At 38.4% G+C, this 19,834-nt stretch overlaps 1 long non-coding RNA gene across 1 annotated transcript in view; it reads right to left on the reverse strand.

Moving 5' to 3' along the window:
* Positions 1–10,328: 10,328 nt before the first annotated feature.
* LOC116729206 (uncharacterized) overlaps positions 10,329–19,834 on the reverse strand; it is a 29,587-nt gene continuing 20,081 nt past the window's right edge. The window contains exons 3-4 of the long non-coding RNA XR_004341107.1: positions 17,613–17,702; positions 10,329–12,066 (exon numbers count right to left, since the gene is read on the reverse strand). This is a non-coding gene — a long non-coding RNA (uncharacterized LOC116729206). The remainder of the gene's footprint in view (positions 12,067–17,612; positions 17,703–19,834) is intronic.

Below are 19,834 nucleotides of genomic sequence, written 5' to 3' on the forward strand. Positions count from 1 at the left end.
ATTCATGTATAGACATGATGGGAATGTCCAACCATCATACTGCTCAAGAAGCAGGCACCATTTGTGTCCCAGAGTTGAATGTGTTTTGGTCCAAAATGTGCAAAGCAATCCAAGAACAAAAGCTAAAGACATTGTGAAGATCCGGGCAAAGCCTGTGTGTCATTATCCACCGTGAAACTTGTCCTGTACCGCTATAGGCTGAAAGGCCACTCAATAAGGAGGAAGTCATAGTAAACATAAAAAAGCCAGATTACAGTTTGCAAATGCTCACAGGGACAAAAACCTTAAATTTTATGTCTTGTGGTCTGAAAAAACAAAAGTGGAAACCAATGTGTTACTTTTGGGTCATAATGACAAATCATTATTTGGAGGAAAAAGAGGACACCTGTAATCCATGGAACACCATCCCAACTGTGAAGTGTGGGGATGTTTGTGGGGATGTTTTGCAGGAAGAACTGGTGCACTTCATAAAATAGAAGAAAATCATGTGGAAATATTGAAACATTATATAAATGCATCAGCCAGAGAGTTAAAGTCTGGGTGCAATAGGTTTCTCAAAATGGACAATGATCCTAAACAAACAACCAAACTGGGATAGAAATTAGCCACTTAGTTGTCATTTGTTTTATTTACATGCAAATGTTAATTAAAATGTATTGCCCCGTTTTTAGAAATAAACTGGACAGAACTTTGTTCCTAAGATGCATAAAAAATAGCTTGACATAACATGTCACACCATCTAGTTTCATCAGTCTTCATGGTGGACAAAATAAAAATTATTAAAGGTTTATCCAATGATATTGTTTTAAGTAAAGAAGTGATCCTTATATCTATACTGCATGAGCACATATAGACCTAATTTCCGGATTATGTGCTGTAATTTAATGATACTGTGTGTTATTTTTCGTAAGAGTTATTGTTAGTCTACGCTGACAGTAAAATGTCATCTGGGTAATAAAGTGCTGATTTCCACAGCAGGATTATCACAAAACATTTTTCAAATCACAGTACCGAACAAAATCCTGTCGATTCTACTTTGTGTGTATGTGGGGCGATGACATCACAAGAGGCACAGGAATCGGGCAGATCAGGTGGCATCGCTAAACGCCTTAAAAGAACACTTGACAGATTTTGTCTGAACTGTAACTACGTTCACTTACCCAAACAGCTTCTCTCTCCTTGACTGCTGAGTAATAGGATTTTTTTTCTGCTTCTTCCCTCTGGTGTTGAATAGAATGACAGTGATGGCATAGACTACATTGCAGGTGCATGTACAACTACCAGGTAATGCAGGGCTTAAAATTAATCTTAATGGAACACCTCTTCTAAACCATGCCTTTTTGTGAACAATCATGTCAGAAGGATTTCTGAAGATATATGAAATCTGACCATCCCACTGTACTCTGATCCTCTTCAAACCAGCTCCACAGTGTTTTATTGTTGCCAAATTTACCTTAAATTCCTGCTATGTGTCACATATGGCTCAAATGTTTTGCTGAGACTGAATTGAATAAACATTCTTGAGGGAGGAATACAATTAAAATGTGAATAATGAATCGGGATCTAGAAGAAAAATACTTCTACTACTACATATTTTCTCTATGTCTACGTCACTAGAGGCATGCACTGGAAGTTTGTTTTTGACACAGTGGAGAAAAATTACCTGAGAAAAAGACTGACATGTTCTTTTTTTCTATAGTTGAAAAATTATATCCAAAGTAGCTTTTCATGCATTCTGAGCAAAGTGTTGTGATCAAGCTCGGTCTTTTTAAGGGACTGCAGTGAGATAAGATTGTGGTTTACCTTTATAAGATCAAGGAATGAAAGCACCTGCCATCCATTACCTGTCCAAAATAACGAAAATAGCAAATGTCAAGAGAGAGAGACAGAAAAAAAATAGAGGGTGGGGAGAAAATAAAAATGTTGTAAAAATAAAAATAAGAAAAGGGTAATAAATACATTCAATAATGAGAAAAAAAAGATTTTTTAAAAACACTAAGATACCATATCACTTTTGAGCATGGCTTCACTCACTGGTGGAGAATAATTTCTAGTTTTTCAGAATATCTGGTTTGTGTGGACAAGTCGCTTAGTCCTGGTTATGGTACAGTGAAATTAATTTTACTTTAGAAACTCTGCTGATGTCATTCTGACTTTATGCCATCATTGACTTTACAGCAATCCCTCATCTTGAGAAAGAATGAGGCAACAGTGGAAAGTAAATACTCCCTTGTAGCACAACGAAACATCCAGGAGAACCAGGAAATTAGACAGAAAAACAAAGAATAACTGAAATGCTCTCAAATTACAACAGTTTGTAACATGTCCAATGCAAATAGCTTACCCTTCTAATGTTAAACAAATAAAAATAAACTGCTCACCTGAAAATAAGCTCAGCGTTGCCGACCTTACATTTAGTTTTCACTTTCTGTAGAGAAGGGCTATGTAAATATTAAAGGACCTTGAAATTGCAATATGCTAATTGTGGTAAGTATGTGATTGGTTTAATATTGCTTTACGAGCTATGTGGTCTGTATAAAGCGACAGTGTGTTTAGCTCCAAATCATGCGGAAGATGCACACTGAGCTGTCTAAAGCTGGCAGAATGGACTGCTCAATTAAGGAGCAGATTTAAGATAAGAGTGTTGATTCCCAAGCCCAATTAATTAGCACTAGAAGAGAGGAGAGGCAGCCAAAGAGCAGGGGAGAGATTTAAGCAGAAGGTGCCCACCAGGGACTTGCTCTCCTGCTCCTACCTTCTCACCCATACTCCATGCTCTATTTCCTTCCTTCTCCTGCTAATTCTTTTGTTCCCTCTCTTGACTTCTAGCTCACCTTATGGTCTCCCTCTGTCATTAGCAGTCTTTTAAAACCCAATACACAAATGTAATTGTGTGCTTTTGAAAGCAAAAATCTTGCCCAATTATATATATTAAAAAAATGAAGAATAATGTTGAAATTGTTCTCATTAGGTAAGTTTGATAGGAAACTAGTCAAACTTTAAACAATGCTGCATGTGAATCTTATGAAAAATAACATTACATTTAAATCTTTTCCTGTGGTTCTTCCTGCTAAATGGAAATACTGGAAATTTGTCTGATGCAGTCTGATGTGATCTTAACTCAGAATTGTATATTAATTTAATTCTTCCAAGCAACATTACACTGATAGACTTATTGGACATGGTTTTATTAACATATGTGGCAAATGTAAGTTAAAGATGAAGGAATGACAGTAGCAGGAATTATTTAAGTGATTAAAAGAATTTGTAAACATCAATCAAATAGTTCTTCAGCATTTACAAAACCTGCATACTTAATGCAATCAGTGTTACCTTTGCTTCAACATGCAATAGACTGTGCTTGGAGCAGCACATTCTCATCTGAAGTCTAACTTTCTGAATCCAGACAAAACATTTTTTTATGGACATCTGTTTTTACATTTAATTTTTAGCTGTAGCAAAAATGAAAACAGTATCATAGAAACCAGTGAGCACTGTAGCTTAAAACATTGCGCATGCAACTCCACATTGACATGTTTGAAAAACGAGGTTACAAAGAAACCCATGAAGGTTACACTTAGCCTGGCCCTTCTTCCTATTCTGCTTGATTCTAATCTTGCTACACAGCTCAGTCTGGGATTTCTCCCATTGACTTAGATTTCTCCTGTAAAATTTCTATCTAGCCAATCAGTGAACAGAAGGAGAAGTGGTGAATGATTACTCTGTTTTAAAATTATAGTCTGCCTGTAATTTTAGCAATGGCAGCAGAGGAAGTGAACCATTCAGTCCGTATTGACCACACTTTCAAATCTTGAATTAAAATTGATAGATGCATTGTTCGGCTCGGTACGTTTCCCTTCGCAGTGGAGAATGGTTGTTTACAACTCAGGTAATTTTCCATAAGCTTCATAGTGTTGAACTGGCACATTACATGCGTCACAGGCAAACGTTAGCAATTGGCTAAAATTTAAAACTTCAACAAAAGTCCACACCAGCAGGCAGTAATCGTTTCTCAGCAGCTGAGATCCCAGAGCCTCTAGCAAAGCGCAGTACGAGGGAATGGTTTTTACCAGGTTACCTACCTCCTTTTCCTATGGAGGTCTTTCATGGGCTCTTTTGTAAATAACCAGTGCAAAAATGAAGTCAGCTTAAAGGTTCATAAGTTAAATTCTGCATTAGGCACAATTATGTTTTTGAAACTGGAGTTATTTCAAGAAGGTAGAAGTCTGCTCTGGTCTTGGTTTATATCAGCCTAAGATATACCCAGTGACAAATAATTTTGATTGACATTCAATCAATTTAACGTTATTTGTAAATTAATTACCAATTCCAGGAGTCTCCTTGTGGTATGTGATTGACTCAGTGATAATATATACAGCAATAATATTGTTAGTTTGGTATCCTTTGTCCCACGTTTCATTTGGCGTTTAATGGTCTTTAAAAAAAATTATTAGGAAGCCTTTTAAATTAGTTTATGATGTTGCTCGACCTTTTCCCTTGGGCTAGTATCCTCAACAGTGCACTAGAAACCAATTATTTCTAACTTAAAAACACCTATCAACAGCATACACATTTATTATAGGGAATAGCCAATAACTACGATGGTTTGCCAATAAGGAAAGGCTGTGAATATATTGTGTCTGGACCCATGACACCCCACCCAGTGCTCAAACCCCCAACCTTGCCTCCCTGAATGTCAGAGAATTAACAGTATTACCTCCACAGCCCTTTGGCCATCTATCAGAGCACAGTTAGACGTCAATAACAGAAGCTCATCCCAAAACTCTAGAAATTACCTGGTCAGACGGAGGAAAAAAATAAAAACTAATCAATATTTGGCCTGAATGGAGGGACCAGTCCTCATTTTGCTGTATGAATTTTTGATGCATCTGCTGCTTAAGCTCCACACTATCAATTACGAGATAAACAGGGTCTGGGTGATTGTTGTCATGGTGCACAGGGCTGCCATCCAATTAGATCTTGCTCCGGCTAATGTGTTAATATCTTACATAATTGGTGTTGGGGGCCATTTTTTCCTCTCTCTCCCTCAAATGCCAACCTGATCCTTATAGAGACGAATACTACACCATTAGAGCAATCTTATCTGGGCTAAGCAATTTTGATGAAATATACATAACGACTGTGTATAATTTGAATTCCCATATCTATTTTTTCGAAACAACTTTTTTTTTTCTGTTTCAATTTGTTAAACAAAAAACCCAAACACAATGGGTTTTAAAATGATTTATTTTAAACTTTTAAAACGCTCCAAATCTAGCTTTGTTGTCAGTAGAAAGAAAATAATAGAAGATAAAACTTTAAAAGATTCGGAAAAGGAATCAAGCATGGAGAGCTTCAAGACCAGACACAACAAAGAGAAGAATAGTTGGATGAAGCAGAATGGAAGTCGGGAAAAAAAGAAGAGGGATAAGGAAGAAAAGGAGAGGAAAAAGAGAGAAGGGAGCGAGGGATAAGACGGCTGCCTGGAAAGACGATTAGTATTCATGCGGCGTGGTGCTCCAGAGAGGATTAATGGACTCTGATGCCTAATATCCTGGAGAACAATTAATTTGCCCACAGTTTTGTCATGGTTGAAAGTCAAATGCTGGAACAGATCGATGCGCACAGCCGCCAGTGAAATCGCGGCAGCCCCTTCTGCCAGGCGCAGAATTTTAATTTCATCATCATCATTTTCCCCGGCTGCCACCCTCGACGAAGCTGTCTATGACATGGCTGAGAGGGCCGCCACATCCCGACAGCCGTGGCACACACACACAGACACACAATTAGAAAGCCCAGTAAACACGCAAACAGGCCACACACTCTTATGGATTCAGATGTTTAGTGGAGAACTTCCATCCATAGGCAAACAGTTCACTTATACAAATAGAAATACAGATGTAGAAGGGATTACTCACACAGAAAAATGCTTTTTGAATACTTTCATAATTCCAAATGTGAGCTAAGACATGCAGCACATAAACAGCATTCTGCCCTTAAACTCTCCCACATTTTTTCCACATTGAAAACACGAACTTTAGTGGATTTTATGCGATAAGCCAACTCAAAGTTGTGAAGTGGAAAAAAACCAGGAGTTTTTTAGATGCTGTTCCAGATTATCTAAAGATTTAAAGCTTTTTCAGACAACACAGTTCCAGCTTGGTCTGGCTGGAATCATCAACATTGGTTTTCAGACTGTGCCTCAGATTCTCAGTTGGATTTTGACTTTGAGTAGGCCATTCTGATCTGTGGATTAGTGTTGATCTAATCCTTCCATTATAGCTCAATCTCAAGTCTTTTGTAGCATTTTCTTCCAGGACGCCCTGTACATAGGTCCATCTATCTTCCCATAAACTTTCTTTATCTGTCATTGCTTTCAAAAAAGAACCTGCAAAATTATGCTGCCACCACCATGTTTTACAGATAATGTGTCTAGGCTGTAGTTTTACCACCACAAAGTTTAATTTGAAGAAAATCTCGGCAGAGTGCTGCCATTAACTTATGCATTGTGTTCCCAACAAAACTTGTGACAAACTGCAAATGGGACTTCTTGCAGGCTCTATTCACTAGGTAAGCAGGTACCTGCAGAATGAATAACACTGAATTCAAATTTGTGGTATTTGAGTAAAGGGCTACTGAATAGATATCCATGCCATACTTTTGTCATACATGCCATACAAATCACATTAATTTAAAAGTTGTAACATGGTAAGATCGGAAAAAGTGCAAAGTTAAATAAATCACTGTTCATATTTAATTAATAAATCTGCTTTAAACATCAGTTTTTGCACTAGCACAGATCCTTTAATAGTGTTTAACTCTGCCTTTAAAAAAATAGGAAAAAAACGTAATCATTATTTCACATAAACATTTTGTGTACAATAAGAAAATCTACATGAGGATGGGATTGTAGAAGGAGTGGACCTGCGCTAATGACTTCACAAGCACAGAAGCGTGTCGAGTTCACCGTCAGCAACGCAGCGTTGATCGCCACACATCACCGAGCCATCGTCAGAGGCTGTAAATATTTCATTAGAGATCCAGATGTGTCAATTAAAGATACATAGAGACACAGCGAGATCCCCCCTGTCTGGTACCTCCCTGTATTTGTCTTTTAGCTTATTCGCCTACCTCAAGGATATTCTCATTAGCACAATAATGCATCACAAAAGAGAGGGATACAGGAGACAATCAGGAAGCTAAGTGACACAAAAATGAAGACATGCCTCTTCACATGAGCTAGCATTAGCTTAACTCTCACTCTCATTGCATGTTGGTGCCATAGGATTGTTAGAATCAAAAACAATAGCATAATGACCTAAACAATTAAAATGCGCCATTCAGATTATGTAAGAGCCATTTTACAATTTTTTCTTAATTTAAAGACAAAATCATTCCCACTGACTCCTTACTCTACCTAGTTCTTTATCATTTTTCACCATTTGTCTTCATTTCCATAGGATTTTTTTTTTGTCATAGTTGCCGTCTGTCGGGAAGGAAAATATGTAGACATCATATGAATTATTAAAGGTGCTGGTGCTAATTTATTTAATGAATTAAGAAGAGTCCGGTGGGGGGTATTTCAATAATGGAGCACTGTTAGCAGTGTTTTAATAAGGATGGCACACACTGATTGGGTAATTACATCTCAGATCTCCCCATGCAGCTTCACTCCCACATGGGGAGGAAGCAGTGTGACAGTGGAAAAGTCGTCTGGCCTCCGTATTTATCTTGAAACACGCATGCCGACATGAAGTCTCGCTCACAGGCCTCCCATTAGAGGCCGAGTTGGGTAGCTATTGGTTGTTGGATAAATGGGTGTAAAGAACAAATTATCAAAAACATTTAGTGCATGGAGACCTGCAGACATATACGTTTAAAGGTTGAGACTACTATTTTTACTTCGATATCTTGCCTGTGGTAGCTAACGGTCGTTGCTTGTTAAATTAGTATGAATTCAGATTCATGATCATAGTCCGGTGTAAAAAAAGGCCAAAAGTCCATTCATCGTTTACACCTGGTTATTCAAGGGGAAGTGGATGCTGCGCTGTCATTGGTTAAGAGATGGTTTACACCTGGATATATTATTAACCCATCACAGACAGAAGTTCATGCAAAAATCTATTTTGTGAATTTTCAAACCAAAGTTACATTTCCATTTGGGAGCATTTACAATAAACAGAAGGAGTGTTCACTGTACATGTAAAGTAGATATAATTGTTAATAACTCCCAATACTACTTACAAGGAAATTTAAATTTCAGCCATTTATTGGGTCGGTAACGTGATTTGTGACAGCTTTTGTGCAAAAATATATAATAGTTATTTTTTGTTTCATTTTTATTTATAAAACAGTATTCATTATAATATTTGGTGCATGCAAAAATTCTATAATGGATTACTGAAGTGATTTGATATTTAAAAGTGTGCAACTTGCATACTATATACAAGTCAATGCAATTTCAGCTCCACACACAGTCTACAGTGGAACAATATGGTAGTGTCCAGGATCTTGTTACACACAGAGCCACAAGAAATCATGTGCTTAAAATACAACTATGCACAAACTCCAAAGTAAACTAAGGCTAACTGTACAGTCCAGGCACATGCAACCAAAATTGCATTTCACCCCCCAAAAAAACCAAATCTGACTTGTGGTTTTGAAATGAGATATGTATCTGATAGTTTTCAAATCATATGCAGTCTGAACAGTCTTGCTGCATTTTCTCTCACTTTTATATTTGTGCTGTAAGACATGCATCATAATTATGCACCAGAAGAAGCCAGATGTCATAAATAAGTGGTTTAAACAATCACCTAAAAAATAAAGCGGATTTCAGCTAATTTAAAAAAATTGAGCATTATACCTGCTATGTGAACGTAGCCTAAAGGTGAGGCTTAAACTAAAACTATTTTAATCAACTAAAGTTAAAAGGGAAACTTAAGCATGCAGCAGTACAGTGCAACAGTGAAACAACAGTATAACCCTATATGTGTTTTGTAAACTATTGATCCCTTGTTTCATATTATTAAATATTAATTTAAAAAAAAAATAGCAATGGCTAGTGTAAATATAGTGTAAATTATCTTACACCCAAAGAGTCTAACCACAAACTGGACAAAAACACTGATAAACAAAAACAACAACAAGGTCGCAGAAATGAAAGTAGAAATAACGAGAACCAAAAAATAATTATTCATAATATGTATTTTCACCTTTCAGTTTAAATATTTTAAAAAGTTTTCTGTATGACACAAAGAGGGAAAGAAAGAGAGAGTGTCTATAATAAGGGCTTCAACGGTCCTGGCTGGGCCTGTAATGGGACTGGATCCCAATCAATAGAGATGCTCCTCAGGCCATTCGTAGGCATAATGACTTTAGGTTTCTCAATAATTAAGATATTGTCACTGTGCTGACTGCAGGGTCAGCCAATCATTAACCTCATGTTAAATATGCCTTTGTTTTAATTGCTTTGCCTTAACTCCCCCAGATATGCAGGGATGAAAATTAAAGGGAAAGCAACCTTTTTTCCTCCTGCATGTATTAAAATGAGGAAGGGCGGGGGAGCGGAAAATGATACAAGTCCTGCACAATAGTTGTACCAACACATTCAAAATGTCCGTTTCAAGCTTTTCTGTTTTAATTTGGGGAGTGTGTTATTTCCTTTAACAAAGCAGGCATTTGGAAAGTTTATTTTCAAAGACAAACTGCGTATTATGAGGGGATTGGCCAACATAGTCAAGGATTGCGTCACTGTAATAGAGATAAAATTAACAGATTGGTGGATATAAAATATTTCTATCCTCCATCTTACCTCTAATGTGCTAAATATGCAGGCACCTTCTGAGATGGACTGTACCAAATCTGTTTTTAACTGTTTAGTTTTCATGATCTGCTCTTTTGTCATAGACATGAATGAATTATTTTGGATCCACATTACTTAAACTGAAACTAAACCTTCTGCCCCCAGACAGGCCAAGAGACACTGAGGGACACGGCCAGGTGTGGGATGAGAACAGCGGGTTAAGCTGTGGTTGGGACGAGGGAAAGCACTCTTTCCAAATTAGCAACTTTGTTGTACAATATATTGCAAATATATAGTCATGAAAATATCATTACTATTGTAGAAGACTGTTTAAGAATGCAATAATTGTTGACTAATATCTACAGTATGATGACTATACATTTAACATTTCAATAAGATATTCAGCCTGTTTGATTTAGGTCATTTTCATGCCTGACACAGATTACAGAGTCCCAGATTCGAACACTAACAGAGTTGGAAATACATATGAACAAGACAGGAGTAAGAAAAACTTAAGATCAAGTGCAACTGAGATCATCGCTTTATTTTCTCATGATGCCGCCATTACATGATTTTCTGATATTGTGCAGCCTGTCCCATCGTTTGTGTATGGTGTACACATTGAAACTCTCCTCCTGGTTCATAAACCTGCACGATTAGACCCTTTAAAGCTTCTCCTCGATGTATGGCTTTAGCAAAAAGATCTACTGCAAATGAGCTGATTTCATTTCCCCTAAGACAGCTGAATTAGGTTAATCAGATACACTATAATCAATGTTAGATGTGTATAATAAAGACTAGGTGTTGAAGTTAAATCAAAAGTAGAAAGCAGATTATTAATAGAAGTCTTAAGGGTGCATATTTAAGCAACAAAGCAGGCTTTTGCAGTGACAAAGTGGTTAAGTTAGTATTTATTCACCACTTGTCCCTTAAACATGTTTTATTTTTTATATCATCTTCCTCTAGTTGATCATGTTGCTTTAGTTTAAACATTGCTGTTTTAACTTCACTTTACTAACTATCCCAGATTTGTTTGTGGTATATTATGTTGCACTTTACATCAATGCATGTTTCTTTCTTTTTAAAGCGAACACTTCTGAACCATTGATCCATTTGAATATTTCTTCTGTTCCAACGTACATTTTTGGCAAATTCCTTTTGTTTGTTTCTTTGATACTCAACATTGTTCATCCCTTTAGATTACAAATCCAGAACAGGTGTGGGGGACGGGCCAGCATTTCCTATTTAAATTGGCGCCTGATGTCACTGATTGCATCACTGGGCAGAACCAAGTGAAGGGTTTTCTTTTTGTATTGCATTCTTTATTCTTTTTAAAGTAATTTGTTCAGTTGCCTTGCATTAAATGTTTTTACTTGCAGCATTTTGGTGTGTAAATGAGGTTGTGAATTAGATTAATAACCTTATTGCTGTTTCTTTGTTAAGATTTTGTTATTTGGTTTGACTTATTTTCTAATGGTACACACTAATGAAATGCCAGTGTCTTTCCAATTCTGTTTAAAACCAGTAAGATTTTGGCTTCTGGGAGATTGACAATATCATAAAACCAAAATGTCAAAAAATAAAATCCACCAGGAAGAACACTGAACTGTCTGCTAATGGATTTCTTATCAACTTTATTGACACTGACTGCACTACTTCACATACACCTCTTTTATTTTTTTTTATGATTTTTCTATGGTTATAGGTGTCAATAAAGGGGGTAAAGTTTTAAAACCGTTATGGTTTGAGAACCACTCTGTTACTTGATAAATTAGAGTAAAACGGCTCTACTGTGTAATTCTTTTAACCAAATTCCCACAATTACCGCAATTTATTGTGTTTTAGTTTTAAACATTTGCACCAAAGTCAAATGTTGTATCACTGCTGGTAAAGGAGAGGTGCTCATCTCTTTTCTCACACATGCAAAGCCCACTCAGATGGCAGTATTCCTCTCCCACTCCCCCCATCCCAGCAATCACTCCCAGCCATTCCTGCCCCAGCTGGGTGATGAGAAACAATGAATTTATATCTGACGTGTTGTCATTCTTTTCTCTTTACTACACAGAGTTTTTGTGCCTCACTCTCTCCCATGCGCCGTCGTGCCATTGGTTGCTGGTAAATGGACTAAAGCGCCACTCAATAGGCTGATGCACTCTGTCAAGGCGAGGGGGCTTGACCTTTTCTGGCGTGGGGAAACGCAATTCATATCGGCCCCAGACCAGCTGCCCGCTAAACGAACATCTCATCCAATTTCCAGACGCCTGCAACACAAAAAAACAAGAGTGGTTTGTGTGTGTGCGGGCGTGTGTGTGTTGGGTGCTGGGTGGTTGGGCGAGAAGAGAAGGTGGGGGAAGTGGGGTTAGAGGGAGAGGGGCTTGTGGGCAGGGAAGTCCTGATGGATTTTAGATTGGTTTCTCAATTTCTCTTCACTCCAGAGAGGTGGGGGGAGAAATGAGACAAAGAGGAAAAACAAACACCAAATGCTCAAATGCACACACAGGCAGACACACGCACACACACACCCCTACCAACACACAAGGAAGCTGGAGGGGGGGGGGGGGGGGGGGGGGAGGTTGCTTAAACTGACCCCTTTATTTACTGATTATTCATTTACTTGTTGAGGTGTTTATTATTCCAGGTTGTTAAATGATTTTACGGGCCAACTATTCTTTATTTCTTTTTTTTTTTTGTTGAAGTATTTCTATTTTGTTCTTCACCATATCTAAATCATCAACACCAGACAGACTATTAATGCCAGACCACCAAGAGAGATGGTTACTGTGGAGACGGCAGCCCCAGAGGATTCATTCATGATAAACAGGAATACAAACACACAAACAGAAAACCGCAATCAACTTCTCTGCACCTGTACTTGGACAGTTACACACATACAAAGTCCTCATAACACTCGGTGGATCATTTATTCACTAGGAGAATATGTCGCAGGCTGCAAAAATACACAGTAAATCAGATAAAGGATTTGTCATCATATACATGCAATTTAAGGCAAGTGTGTTCAGATGCAACGCAAGCAACCTGTCTTGAGAGAGCAATGAAGACCTGGCGCTAAAATCGGCTCGATTTTTATGTGTTCATAGGCGTCTGCATGATGCGTTTGAAACAGACACACATTAATAACCAGTGCTAATTAAACAGAAGTGATTTGTGCTATATAGAAGCTGTGACTTGGGCCCAGATAGTCTTCAACAAACAAAACACTCTTTTATTTTTCTTTGGGGTTTTTTTTTCCAACACAGAAAATAATAGTACTCACATGCAAAGGGAGCATCAATGCCATTGCTTCTCATCAATTCTAGATCTCTTGTCCACACATGTAACACACAAACTGAGATGGAAAATAATTTACTCTTCTGAAAGTATTTTTAAAAATTCTAGCAGAAAATCTGTGTTTTGCAAGCCACTTGCATCAGTGTGCATATGCCTTATTAACTACTTTTTTGTGATTTGTGGCTTACATTTAAAACTGGCTACGTCATTTAATTGCATGGACATTATCTTCTGAACAAATATGGCTTTTTCAAATGTATTGCTATTCCACTTTTTGATGTTGGAATAAATATTTGATGCAATTATATATTATTCAGCAGACAGCACCTCCTTTGATTGACTGGAAATAATATGGTATATGTTTGTCTTTTTGCATGGTTGGGAGATATTTCAACATTTACTGCAAATGAATCTCCAAGGTCTCAGAGGCTGAGTCAGAGAGGGCTGCATTGCAAAGACGTCTATACTATCACGCAGACAAACGCACAGTTATGAGAAGGTAAACATCTCAGATTTTTAAAAAACTGCAGTTCTTACTAGGGCAACAAACTAAGATGCATTTTTTAAATTAATAACTTATGTTAATAATTTGGAACAGTTGTTTTGGACAAAAGATTTTCCTTAAGCAGATTGCTCTTGAGTTTTCCCAGTGAGCTGTGCAGCAGCAGAAATTCGGCCTCAAAGCACCTGAGATCTCTTGGGTGTCTTGCATTTCCCCACGGCCCTGTTTCTGCCTGCCGGTCTGCACGGCTTTGGAAGGCCCGGCCCAATTGAACACATTTAGTGAGCCTTCAACCTTGGACTCACCAGGGATTCAATATATCATTCCACCTTCCATAGACAAGTTACTTCCTGTTTAACAAGATGATTCTTCATGTGGTATGATGTAACCATTTAACATTTGAGTGAAATGTGCACTTTTTCCTTTACCCTGACTTAATGTTTGTTATTTCTATTACAGATGTATCACTGATACCTGTTTAGGAATGACTGTCCTCTTTCCCCCCTTCATTCTTGGTGGTGGTGACGGGTGGGATGTGGGTTGGCAACAAGGACAGTGATCAAATTTCCTACACCCCACAAAAGCAAACACAGCTAGTCAGTAGTGTGTGCCACACATCCCCGGAGTCCAACTGCTGCTCTGAAACCAATTTAGCAGCCTCTGCAGCATGGAGGAAACCTTTACCCCCCCTCTTTTCTTCTATCCATCCATCCAGCCCTCCCTCCTCCTTCTTTTCCTCTCGCTTTCAGTGTGCGCTCAGTTCTCTCTCCCAAAGTGTCACTCTTTAGAAAAGTGGGAGGCAGGAAAGGGTGGGCGAGTTCGGGCTGGAGAAGGGGGGGAAGAAAAAAGAAGGGAAAGGCTTCTCTTCTTTCTGAAATCATGCTCTGGATCAGTCTGGAGAGGCCTGGTGTGTTTGGATTGGCATGGTGGCTGGCAGACGATAGAGGGAGGTGGAGCTGGAAGAGAGTTATAAATAAACATTTCAACAGGACTGCGAAGAGGTGTCGGCAGGCCTCAGGCCACAGACCTTCCACGGGCTCTCTGGCGCCTCTCCAGGTCACATTACATGAGAAAACGACCGGATAAAAAAAACGCTATGCGTGTGTGTCTTCCTTTGTGAGTCAGTGTTTAACAGAGAAATAGTCGGAGAGAAAAGAAACTTGATAGGGCGGTGTCTATGTTGCTGTAGATAGACCAAACAAAGTTGTCTATTTTCTTGAAGTTAAAGAAAAATTTGGTTGTGATTTACAGATAAAAATGGTGATATGCTGTGATTTAAACCCCTTCACTTTAACACCCTTAAATAAATCCGGTACAATCAACTGTCTTCCAGTCGCCCAACCAGTAAATATTTTTTAAAAAAGTATAACAAGACTCCAAGCCTATACTAAAACATTGCTGCTCTGCTCACCCAAAGAAGCGAGGAAAGAATCAAACTGACATAGTGACGCTTTTTGGCAAAATGGCAAAAAGAAATTTAGAATACTAAATTTAAAAACCATAGGTTCTTTATGATTCATAAATGATCTTTTTAGGCAATTTTAAATTCTGTAATTTCCAGGGGTGGTAGGAGTTCATCCTGCAATTGGTGGGTTGCCGGTTCAAACCCTTACCCTCTCTGCCTCAGTCTTTGGGTCCTCGGGCAAGACGCTTCAGCGTGGGAGTGTGTGTGTGAAGCGCTTTGGGATGCTGTAGACTTGATAAAGCAGTGTAAAAGTATATGCAATTTACCATTTTACTACTTAAACAAAACTGATCATTCAGGAATTTTACCTAATTTATGGCTGCACGTTGCATATCCAGTGAAACCACAGTGGGTTGGAGCAAAAGTATGAAGTCAATCCTGGGAATGAGAAAGTACTGTCTGTACTTTATTCTCCTTTACCCGGCCTCAGAGCTGAGCAGTTGGGCACCGAGCTGAGAAAATCACTGGCAGCAACAGTAAAACTCTGCACTTCACATATTTGTTCTGAAATGGTCAAATAAAAAATGTATCATTGTTTAATATGGGCCAAAGAAAGTTTACAGTAATGTTATGCAGTGCATCTCACGGACTGGGCCTCTTTGGGATGGGTGCCTCACAATACTAAAGAGAAAATATATGAAACTACAGAGTATGCTGAATGACTTCATTCTGCACACAAGTTCCTTAGTCCAATATAAACTTTGCTAACTTGAAGGTTTTCCACTCAATCAGGCCTGAGTGGTCCCCTGAAGTCCCCTTGTGACTCAGGTTCATGCCTGATCCCACAGTTAGAAAAAAAGATGTTTTGGTTTCATGGTTACTTATTGCAGGCAGAGTTTTACAGTTGTGTTTTGGCAAACGGAGCTGGTGCTTTTGGCTGAAGCTGTCCACATCTGTGCTCAGCGGGAGTTTTCTCGAGCCCTCGCCACTGCCTCCCTTCAGATACAAAACGAGATAAGATGATCATATTTTACTGCCTGGATGAGCCGCAGAACAGAACAAGGGAGAGAGAGAAAAAAACTGCAATCTACGAAAAATATTTGTGGCTCTTTTGTGATTACAGATAACTTACAGACTTCTTGAACAGATTAAGACTTTCATCATACTAAATCTTTGGTTTCGATCCTGTAACGTCAAAACACTGTTTTAAAGAGCTGAAGAGACTGGCAAAAAGCTATGAAGAGGAATGGTTCATCCAGATGCATTTTTGAGTGAAGATGAAAGGAGAAGCCAAGGATGGAAAGAGTCAAAAGCAAAACAGAACTCGCAGGAAAATGTAGACCACAGAATGCTATGAAGTCAGAAGAAGCCTATCTTCTTTTTATTTAGTTGTGGTTCACTCCACAATTTACTATAAAAACCTGGCAGTGTCCTCGGGGGCTAGTTAGCAGATCCCACTGATATGACTAGACTTGGGTGGCTTCACCACAGGCTTGGCCAGGGGTGAAGTGACTTCTAAACACTCGGAAACTTTTGAGTGTCTGGCTGCATGTTTGTCCACCTTTTTGGAGAGAAGTTGCAGCTTCAGCAGAGACAGACAACACTGATAACCTTCTCACTGCAATATTTTAGTTTCCGACGAATGGCCACGTAGTTTTTTTTCACCTTCTGATAGTAATCATCCCTCTTCCAGATAAATGACCTTTGACCCTGCTGCCCTTCAGAAACCAAAATATTTGGGTTATTGAGGAATCGGCTCCATGTGACAATTAGCGGGAATAAAATCTGATTTTAATATTTTATTTGTTGTGGAAACATTTTGGAAAAATGCATAAAATTAAAAGTGTGTTTTCTTACAACTGTAAAGCACTTACAATGGTTTAAAAAAGAGCTTGAGGCCCTTGGATTTTATATTCTGGACATAGAAAGATAATTTCTGAAGAGGTAGAAACACCCTCAACTTAACAGGTTTTTTTAACACTGATAAAATTTTAAAAAGTGTGTTGTGCATTTCTATTTAGTCCACTTGAGTCAGCACTTTGTAGAGCCGCCTTTCACTGCAATGACAGCTGCAAGTATTTGGGGTATGTTTCCACCTGCTTTTCACATCTACAGGCTGACATGTTTCCCAGTTCTCCTTTGCACAATAGTTCAAGCTCAGTCAGAATGACTGCAGAACCCAGGCGAACCTCGTCTAAAAACTTAGTGAATTTTAAAAGAAACTGGCTGCACTGGATTTTATTTAGGATAAGTAAGAACAGCTAAATACAAATGCACACCACACCTTCTGGGATTTTATTTGCAAAAGCCTAAAATAAATTATTATTTTCCTTCCACTAAGTTTGTGGTTGTGATGTTAAAAGTAGGGGAAAAAATAGTGTGAATATTATTGCAAAATATTTTATGATACAACTGATTTTTCTCCTTTTTTTCTCCTGGGATTACTTGAATGTATAAAATACAATGTATACTTTTGGTTTAATTTATGGCTCAGGTCCATTTTTCCACATGTATGTTATTTGACATCTGCTTTTCCTCCTTATTTTATTCAGTGAATGAGAAAGTAATGGGGATCCAGATAGAAGAGAGGAAAACCAGTGCAATACTATTACCCTTTCCTGTTTCTGTAGAGCCAGGAATCTTCAGGGAGGTGAGCTGAGAGGAGTCCTGGCGGACAGCCACTTCTGACGGGCCAAGTCGTACTGTGGAAAGACGAGAGAAATCAAGAAACCTGTTTGCAACAAAACTGATGGAATTTCAACTCGGAATTAGATAAGCATGACGAATAAATTGAGTTTTATGTTTTCATGAAGAAAAAAAGAAAAAATTAACAGTACTTTGCTTACTTTTTGTATTGTTAACTCTGAATACATGCTGAAGGAATCTCATCTTCTGTTTCTAATTAAAGTGCAGCACTATTTTCCAAACAGGCTTTACCAAGAAAAATATTCTTGTAACTCGGAATGTTTTGCACAGTGGTTTTTTCACTATAAACATGCACAAAATATTACACAACTGCACTGCCAAAGGATAGAAAATAAACAAAAACATGGGTGTTGTTTGCATGGTGAAGGCTTAAAGAAAATGTGCAGGATCTATTTCAGCATCAAAGACAAAATATTTATGACGAATTAAATATTTACTGCAATTGTCAGCAACCATATCTGTTAAAATTCTACTTGTTGCTTTTTAATTTTTGTTTACACTTTGCTGTAAGTTATGCAGTTGTAATAAGACCTTGAAACATAAATAATGAACATTTAGCTCTCGAGTCAGGGTTGAAGATGAGATACGTCTAAGCTAACCCCAAGCTGAAAATCTGTCTGAGGGGAGGAGGGATCAGTGAAGTAAGCAAATAAAGCCAAACAGGAGGTAAACACTAAAACCCCTGACCTGCCCTTTAAGAAACACCCTTTCTCCTTAGTCGGTGCTACCAAACACAACCTCCAGCACTGCCAGCAAGCTGCTCTCCTGACAGCCTCAGACTCTGAGGCCTAAAGAAAACAAACTGACTCTGATTATGAAAATAGTGCCGTAAGGCCCTCCTGGTGCCAAACGCTTATCTTACACAAGGCGAGCTTTGTGCTCTGTGGGGAGTTCTTGCTGGCCCTCAACCACCCCACCAGGTGGAGTCTTCCAGGGCCCGGCTCTCCTCCTCCATCCCTTTCCCTCTCTTTGCCCTCGTGCGCACAGTGTCACGTCCGCCGGGACCGCTGAGTATATTTTGAAAGGGGAGCATCAGGAAATTGATCCACAGGCACCACACTGTTCTGAGGGCAAAAGCAATTCCTTAACAGTTGGGGATGATGAAGCTTCGCGAATGCAATGCCAACATTGTTTCATGCAGCGAATATTTTAAATAGAGGTTTGACATATGGGAAAGACAAATCCTTTTGATGAGCATAAGATTTGGGGGTTGTTGCAAGGTGAGAAATTTCAAGAACAGAGCATTTATAATATAGATTAAGATTTCATCAAGTTACATCAGTCCGGGAGGAAAAGAAATAATAGGAAAGTCAGAGCGCAGAAATTTCTAGAGGTAGTTAAATAAGAATATGACACTTGCAAAGCAGATCGAATAATGCCTTTTTACTGACGATGCTTTTCTGCTGACATTTCTGTTGCTGAATATTTGAACTTTAAGTGAGATTTGACAACAAACATAGGGAATCCTTTTGGTGTGGCATTAAGCCACGACTGTCTGTCTGAAAACAGATGCTTCAATGTGCCTGAGCTCAAAAAAGTTCAATTCAGCATTACTACTGGCATCATTTAAAAGTCAGTGATATAGAACAAGAGCTATAACACCAGTAGTTAGCAGTAGTATCTACTGTATGTAAATGGGAAGCTCTGAAGTTTGAAGTGCGGTTCTGTGGGGTTATCAGGACTAGTACCTGTAGCTCAAAGCTGTCAAACCACAGTAAATTTGTTGGAAGTTGAAGAAATCCCTGGATCAGTGAAAGGCTAACCTCTAAACAGAAGCAAATTTGTTGCAATTTAAAACAAGTCAATAAAAATCTGAGTGGAGTAGTCTCTAAACTAGAATAAACATCATCAAAGACACTATGTTCTCCAGTTGTAAGTTCTTCATAAACAATGTTGATGATGTACTGAAAAGCTCCTTAACATGAATGATGGGAACCGAGTTGCAGTTTTTTTCTATTTGTGTTATTGCACCGACAGAGAACATTCAGAAGGGAAGGAACGCAACAGAGCACACTTGCTGGACTTGTTTAAAATGCAAATATTGATTCTGAATTGTGCTTGCACAACTTTCACAGGAGTCCTCGTACTTCTGGGGCATTCGAAGTGAATGACTGGACTCTCAAAATGA

Source organism: Xiphophorus hellerii, chromosome 12 (genome assembly GCF_003331165.1).
Source record: "Xiphophorus hellerii strain 12219 chromosome 12, Xiphophorus_hellerii-4.1, whole genome shotgun sequence".
NCBI lineage: Eukaryota > Metazoa > Chordata > Actinopteri > Cyprinodontiformes > Poeciliidae > Xiphophorus > Xiphophorus hellerii.